The sequence below is a fragment of the Tamandua tetradactyla genome, chromosome 17 (assembly GCF_023851605.1).
Source record: "Tamandua tetradactyla isolate mTamTet1 chromosome 17, mTamTet1.pri, whole genome shotgun sequence".
Taxonomy (NCBI): domain Eukaryota; kingdom Metazoa; phylum Chordata; class Mammalia; order Pilosa; family Myrmecophagidae; genus Tamandua; species Tamandua tetradactyla.
This window is the reverse complement of record NC_135343.1, coordinates 79920219-79928402: the sequence shown is the minus strand read 5'-3', so window position 1 is coordinate 79928402 and position 8184 is coordinate 79920219. Positions and strand designations below refer to the sequence as shown.

At 37.5% G+C, this 8184-nt stretch overlaps 1 non-coding gene across 1 annotated transcript; it reads left to right on the top strand.

Moving 5' to 3' along the window:
- Positions 1-4288: 4288 nt before the first annotated feature.
- Positions 4289-4359, top strand: TRNAD-GUC (transfer RNA aspartic acid (anticodon GUC)). Its single transcript has one exon. It is a non-coding gene; the product is annotated as a tRNA-Asp (tRNA).
- Positions 4360-8184: the final 3825 nt, after the last annotated feature.

Genomic DNA, 8184 nt, shown 5'->3' with positions numbered 1-8184 from the left:
TTTGAACTGTTGGTTTGTTCCTTTAACTGGGCCATATCTTCAGTTTTCCTAGTATGATTAGTTATTTTTTGCTGGTGTCTAGACATTTAATTTTCTTAATTAGTTTATTCCAGAGATTGTTTTCACTTTTTTACCTAGGATTTTCTTGCTGGATGACTTTGTTGTCTATCTGTTCTTTGACATTCCATTCATCTTATTCTAGAACTCTAGCTTTGGTTTTGTTTAACAGATCAGAATTTTTCAGTTCTTGTTTTCTTGTTTCTTGCCCTGCCTGTATGCCTATATGGTTCCTTTTCCTTTTTTTTTTTTCACCTTAGGAGAGTCTGCATAGGTATTATAGATCCCGGTCAGATTTCCCCAGACCAGACTGGCCTCCTCTCAGGAGGAAAGAGAAACCTTGATCAGCTTTCCCTGAGAGTGGGACCCAGCAAGTTGAAAGGCTTTCCTGTGAAACCTCTAGACTCTGTGTTTTTCCTATCCTGTCCAGTATGTGGTTCTTGTCTGCCTGCAGGTCCCACCAGCATGAGGTGATGTGGTACCTTTAACTTTAGCAGACTCTTCCTGCTGGGGACGTGGTTGAGACAGAGGAGAGGTTGTAGTCTGATTTTAATTGTTTCAGTTTTCCAGTCCCTGGGGTCTGAATTCCTTGAGGGAGGGATTCTGCCTGAGCTGGGCCCCACCCCTCTCCTGGGGAAACCACAGCTTCAGGCAATTACTTCCTTTCACTTGACCAGCCTCTTTGCCTCTCAGACAAGTTTAATTCCGCCTTTGCCTGGGGCAGTTGGAGCCTGAGAAGCCTTGCAGTTGTGTCCAAACCGCAGTCAGGCTTTAGAAACACAGCCACAAAAAATAAAAGAAAAAAAAATCCTTTTCAGAGCAGGACCCTGTTCCTCAGGTTTGCTAATCAAATGCTTAAGTTGTATGTTTCTCTGTGTATCTCCAGGTCCTATATGCCCCCTCCTTTCCTTCAGGGCACACACCCTCTCAAGTATTTAGTGTTGCCTAATCCAAGAAAACCTCTGTTTTCTATTTTTTTTTCTTTTTTCATCAGCCCTGCCCTCTCTGTGCTGGGGCAAAAAACAGCAACCTGAGCTTTTACTCAAGGTTCAGCTGAGCCTGGGGTTCTATTTTTAGTAGTCAGAATTTGTTAATTAATTCCACAGTTGGAGCTTGGTTGAGCTCGGCCCCTGCTGCTGGTCAAGTCCTTTCCTTTCCCCTCTGGGGAGCAGCCTGTGGGGGAGGGGCGCCGACTCCCAGTTGGGGGACTCACGGTTCTGGGGGGGCTCACAGCTGGTCCAGCTGGTCCAGACTGGGGTACACTGTGTGTCCAGTCACTGACGTGGCCCCAGCAATTGTCCTGTGCTGTTCCTGGATTTTTATCAGCTGCTCTGGAGGGTGAACTAAATCCCACTCCTCACTAAACTGCCGTCTTGGACCGTTCCTCTCTGTTTGTACTTTTTAAAGAAATAAATTTCATTTTGACAAATAAGGAAATAGCATTTATTTATTTAATGTTAATATCCCTGATAATCATAATTTCAAAAATACCAAAGTAAATTTTAGCAAATCAAATCCAAAGATATGCAGAATTGATAATCATCGTAATCTGATACTATTTACCCCAAGAATACAAATTTGGTTTAATATTCAAAAATCATGCTTACATTTTTGCCTCCTTGCTACTTATTATTGCTATCAAGAGTTAAATAATATTACACATCCCTAAATGATGTGAGAACCCTGTGATTGGAGATTAGGATGCCAATCACTCTGTCACAAGAGAGATTCTAAAAAGAACTAGAGCATCTCCCTCTTTGAAGTTTATGCCAGATTACAGACACACACTCTGTCCTTGACCCAAACACAGAGTCACCTCTGGTTCCATATCTTTTTGATTAACTGATCAAAAGAAACACACACTATACACACAGACATCCACACAGAGTTATAAGAACAAGGCTGCAATACATGAATATTCTATAATGTTGTCTGGAGAAAATAATTAAAGAACAATAAAACACTATGTTTGAATCATAAAAAAAGTGTAATCATGCTAAAGCAGTAAATAAAAGGAAATGTATAGTACTGAATACTTTTATTAGAAGAGAAGAAAAGTTTCAAGTCAGTGAATTTAGCATCTGCTGTAAGAAGTGAGAGGAAAGAACAAATAAAGCACAAAGTTAACAGAAGAAACTCATAAATCAATGCATAAGGAGAAGAATCCATTAAACAGAAAAATAATAAATGAAATTGATTAAACCAAAAGTTGTTTTTTTAAAGATCAAGAAGGCTCATAAACCTCTAGCTAGACTGATCAGATAAAAAGAAAAAAGGTATAATCTACCAATATCAGAAATAAGAAGGGGGCATCATTACATTTCTACAAATATTTAAATACCAGAGGAATATTTTAAATAACTTGATACCAATAAATTTGACAACTTAGATGACATAGCCAAATTCCTTCAAAGACACAAAGTATACAATAAGAAATAAATTCCCTAAATAGTCCTAAATACTGAAGAAATTGAATGTATACTCAGAAACCTTCCCACAAAGAAAACTCCAGGCCTAGAAAGCTTCACTAATAAGTTCTACCAAACATTCAAAGAAGAAATAATATCAATTCTACAAAAACCTTTCCCAGAAAATAGAAACAGAAGGAATGTTTTCACCCAATATGATTAACTAGATTTCAAAAACTGACAAAGCTGTTCTTGACTCTCTTAGAAGAAAGTAAAATAACACACCAACATCCCTGATAAATGTAGCTGAAAAATACTAAACAAATTTTAGTGAATCATTCCAAAATATGTAAAATAGATAATTCATCATGACCTAATAAGATTTCTCTCAGGAGTACACATTTGATTTAACATTTAATAATCAATAATTTTAACTAACCATATTAACAAACAAATTATAAAAATACATGAGCATCTCAATAGGTGTATGAAAATCATTTAACAAAATCCAATCTATTCTAGAAAAAAGCTCAGAAAATTAGGTGCAAAAGAGAACGTCTTCAACCTGATAAAGAGCATCTACCAAAACCTGCACTCACATCACTGGCGGTAGGGAAGACGGAACGATTTCCCTATAAGACTAGTGACAAGTCAGGCATGTCCAATCTTACAGCATTTATCCAACATCATACTGGAGGCTCTGGCCATTACAACAAAGCAGGAAAAACAAATAAAAGGCATTCAGATTAAATAAGAAGTAAAACTCTCTTTATTCAAAGATAACAACATTATCATCACCTATGTAGAAAACATATGGAATTCAAAAAAAAGCTATTGAAACTAATAAATGAGTAGCAAAGTTGCAGCATAAAGGATCAATATACAATATTCAATTTTGTGCATATAGGCTAGCAGTTGATCAGAAAGCAAAATTTTTATAAATACTGTTTACAACAGCATCCAAGTACATGATATAGTTAAGCGTAAATCTGATAAAAGAGGTGCAAAAAGACCAGAGTACAGAAAATTATAAAACATTCTGAAAGAATATAAATTACCTAAATAAATGAAGAAATGGACGTTGTTCATGGTCAGTTCTTTTGAAGGTCAGTTCTTTTGAAATTGGTGTTTGGATTCAATACAATATCCATCAAAATCCCAGCAGGCTTTTACCTGTGTGTGTGTGGAAACTAACAAACTGATTCTAAGCTTGATATGCAGATGCAAAGGACCTAGAATAAACAAAAACTTTTGAGAAAACAGAGAGGGAGAGAGGGAGAAGTAGCACTATCTGATTTATAGGCTTACTATAAAGGTACCATAACCAAGATCTTGTGGCATTGGGGTCGAGATACACAAGCAGATCAATCAAATAGCATAGAGAATCCAGAAAAAGACTTATGCATCCACAGACAACTGCTTTTTGACAAAGTTACAAAGCCATCTCATTTTAAGATACACTGGGGAAAAAGTAGTCTTTTTAACAAACGGTTCTGGACTAGAACATCAATATGAAAAAAAGAAAAACTTCTATCAATATCTCTCACCATATGCACAAGTTAGGAGCCCAGAGCTACATAAAAACCCTAAAACTCTAAAACATATAGGAAAAAAAAAGAAAATATTTCTGACCTTCCTTGGGTTAAGCAAAAATTTCTTAAAGAAACGAAAATTGGATTCCATTTATTTTTAAAGTTTGCTTTTTAAAAGACTCTGTAAAAAGAATAAAAAGCCACATCACAGGCTGGAAGAAAATCTTTGCTATATTAGATAAAAGATGCAAAGAACTCTTTAAAGCCAATAAGAATGCAATTATTGGGGGTGCAAGGGTAGTTCAGTGGTAGAATTCTCGCCTGTCATGCAAGAGACCCGGGTTCGATTCCTGGCCCATGCACTTCCCAAAACATACAAAAAAAAAACACCCAACAAAACCAAACAAACAAAAAATTCAACAAATGATGCTGCAATAACTGGATACTCACATGGGAAAAGAATGAAATGTGACCCCACCATACAGTATACAAAAAAAAAGAATACAATTATTAATTAATATAGTTGGGGTAGTTATGTTTTACAGTTACTCAAATTTAGATAGACTATATTGATGCCATGCTATCAGGTTTTAGCACCTGATATCACTTCAGTCTTCTGTCCTTATATTACCCAGGAATATGTAAAGAAAGCGTTCTTACTTCAAAGCACTATTTCCTTTTAAACACCCAGATGTACCTTTTCCCCCTTCACTAATCAGCTACCGTTCTTTCACCCATACTCCATCTCTCAAAAATTAATTGAGCACTTTTCTCCACTGATATCTTATTTTCCCCCTTTTGATCCAGAAGGCATTATGATCCCACCGTGCCAATACCAGGCTAGGAGAGTTCAGATGGAGTCAAGAGGCTATTCTGGAGGCTACTCCTATACAAGCTTCATTTAGACATTGCTACTTATCATGGTTTGCCAAACCCCAACCAAAACCATCCCTGTTAACTCTGAAGAACACTGGGACTCTATCCGAAATTCTAAAAAAGTTTCATGTACTAAGATAACTTTCCAGAAACCTACAACCTCCAGGTGGGTTCTGAGGCCAAATAAGTCCTGTAACCCAGAGGGACCAGGCTCTCCAAGAACATCAACTAGTTCCATCCCCCATCTTATGTTATGGAAACCCCTCACCAACATGAAAAAGCTAGGATGCCCTAAGATTGGGAGAAGGATCAAAGGAGAAGGAGGAGTTATAAACAGAGAAGATAGCATTTAACAAATGAGTATGACTCCTGAATCATTATATTGATATTTCTTTTAGTTTCCAGTGTCTTGGAGAAGCTAGAAGGAAAAACCTAAAATTGAAGAACTGTAACCCAGCTCAAACTCTAAAATCTGTTCTAAAACTACTCATTACAATGTACTTGGAAATTTATTGCTTTTTTGTGTATGTTATATTTCACAATAAAAAATGTTTTAAAAAAGCAAAACAAAAAAATCAATTGAAATCATATTTCGTCTTCTGTTCTCTTTTTCCTTTTGGTGCTATATATTGTGGGTATCATTTTTACTATGTTTTTTGGGGCTTCAGAAAATGTCATTGACATACATGGGCAATTCACCAAGTTTAACCAGCAGTCTCATTGTTCCTTTGGTGTGATTTCCAGAAATCTCTCCAGTTTCTATGTACCTGTGCTTGATTTTTCCCTTTTTAGTTACCGCTTCCTTGTTCTGCTGTCATAGACGTCAGGCCTTCCTGAAGCTGGTGTGGTTCTAGGTTAAACCTGTTCGAGGCAGGCTGTCTGAGTCATCTGATGACAGTGGGTTCCCGCCTCCTTTCGTTCTCTTATTCCTGGTGTGGAATCTCTCTTCACGAGACCACATCACAGGCAACTGCAAAGATGCTTTGTCTGCAGTTTCTTCTCCTTGTCTTCTCTTCCTGGGACACCATTGTGTGAAAATGGTTCATCTACTTGATGAAACATCTAGAGCAAAGTCTTCACTTGCCCTTAAGTCTGAAGAGGTAGCCTCCTTTATTTGAGCCCAAATTCTAGTGTTCCTGGCATATATATCCTCTGTAGTTTGTGGTTTGCTGACATGAACGTTTCCTTCTCTTGTGAAAGGTGGAATTGTCTTCTCTGTTTTACAAACTGTTTTTTTTTTTTTTGGTAGAGTTTTGGCAGCCTTCAAGAAAAGGAGGAAGCACAGTGTCCCTTTACTTTTTCATCTTTAAACAGAATTCTCAATGGTTTAATAAATAAAACAGAAGTAATGGACCTTCTTAAACGCTTGTTCCAATTAGGCAGTTTTTTCTCCACCTCCACGCAGGCAATCCATTCCTCACATCTTTGAAGTGGTGACTATGCTGAAAGCAATAATTCTTTTACTCTCAGAGGAGAACAAAAAGAAAGAAAATTTAGAAATGGGAATAGGAGAGACAGCTTTACATTAGTATATTATAGCAAAAATAAACAAAGAGCTGTGGGCAAACCTCCCTCAAGCCTGTTCAAAGTTCAATCTAAAATCTGGGACTCGCCTTCACTCTGCAGTATTTGCTATCTTCCCTCTCCCGCAGGCAGTCCTGCGCACATGTCTACTCAGGTGTGCATGCTTTATTCCTCACTTCTGGCATTCTTCAAACCTCACTTTTAGGGTTTTGTCTTCTCTCTTGTGGCCCTCTGTGGTGCCCCACTTAGGATTTTGTCTTCATGCTCAGATATCTAAAAGATATTCCACAGTGCTTACTTAAAGAAAATGCATCCTCCTTTCCTGCTTTGGTGAGCACAATGTGACAGCCCATGGAGAAACCTTTAAATCAACCTTCCTTGATATCAAGAATATAGAGAAAATCTCAAGCAATCAGTCCTCTGCTTTGTTTTGTTTAAGCCCTGACTTGGTCCAACTTTTAGTTATCCACACTTAAAAGTTTCTCTCAAATGAAGGAAGATATCTTAGTGACAGGATGGCAGACCCAATCCTTACCATGTTTAAGGACACTTGGAAAAGGAAGACGAGAGAAAATGATAATTCCGAAATACTTATCATAGAAGAAGCTCATGTAGCTTCCACGACACTGTCTTGCTCCAATTCTGTGCTCTCTTCCTGGAACGTGAGTGATGTCCAGCTGCATCCTTTTGACTAAGATGTTGGATTATTCTACTTCTTTCCAATCTTTTCTCTGCTTCCAAAAGCTGGGATGGAAAGGGCATGGCTAATTTTCATGGAGTTGTTTCAGCTGACTATCATCTGGAAAAGTTCTACCATATGAAGTCATACTTGCAGAAGTAGCTTATATCTTGCTCTCAAAAAAGCAACTGAGAGTATCTTACGTTTTAGGTCTGCTGCTATGGGAAAAGGAGATATGGAGGTAAATAAAACACTGTCCAACTTTCACTAAGCTCTTAAAGAAGTCAGTACACTAAAAAAAAATTATTGCAGTAAGGGACATAAGTGGAACATATGATGCATAATTAGTAAAACAAGTGTGGCAGCCTGTTGTGTTGAAATTGTTAACCCTATCTAAGGAACACCACCAAGATGTGTCTCTAAATTTACCCTCCTCTCTTATGAGGTGGTGATGCAGAAGCAGAATCCTGAAATTCTAGCACTCTGTTTTTAAGGCCTAAGGTTCTCCCCTCTGCTGGATTGGTTAATAGTTACTTTTTATAATGATTCATGTCTCTGTCCTTCTCAATCTGACATACCTGGAAGAAATTGTGTGTGAGGAAGTAAAACATGTTCAAATTAACAGTCTGCCTTAGGCTAGGAAGTCAGCCTAGCTCACTTTCCCCCAGACTGCAAATTTTAAGCAACCTTTCTGGGAGACACAGCTCATATCTGTCTCTTCTTCTTTTTCAAGAATCATTCCTGGCCAATACTAATCATCTAGTGATTTAAATAATTAATATGATGAAAAAAATAATAACTAGGGTGACACTTCATTCCAGTGTATGCCTGTTGTTCAAGCCACTGGGCAACTTAAATTTTGTTCCAGATTTTGCATTGATTAAGTCATTTTATTAATTGCATTAAGATAAGTCAGGGTGGGTTTAGTCGTCGTGTCCTGTAATAGCATGTGAGACAGAACTCTATCTTCATGTGTGTTTACATTTGAAATGTAAGCAACAATAATCTGTCCCTCTTCTCCTTTCGGATGTAATCACTAGTAAAATGAATGTGCTGGGACACAAAGCTCTAGGGACACTGAATTCTTTCATCTTGGTGTTGAAGAGGC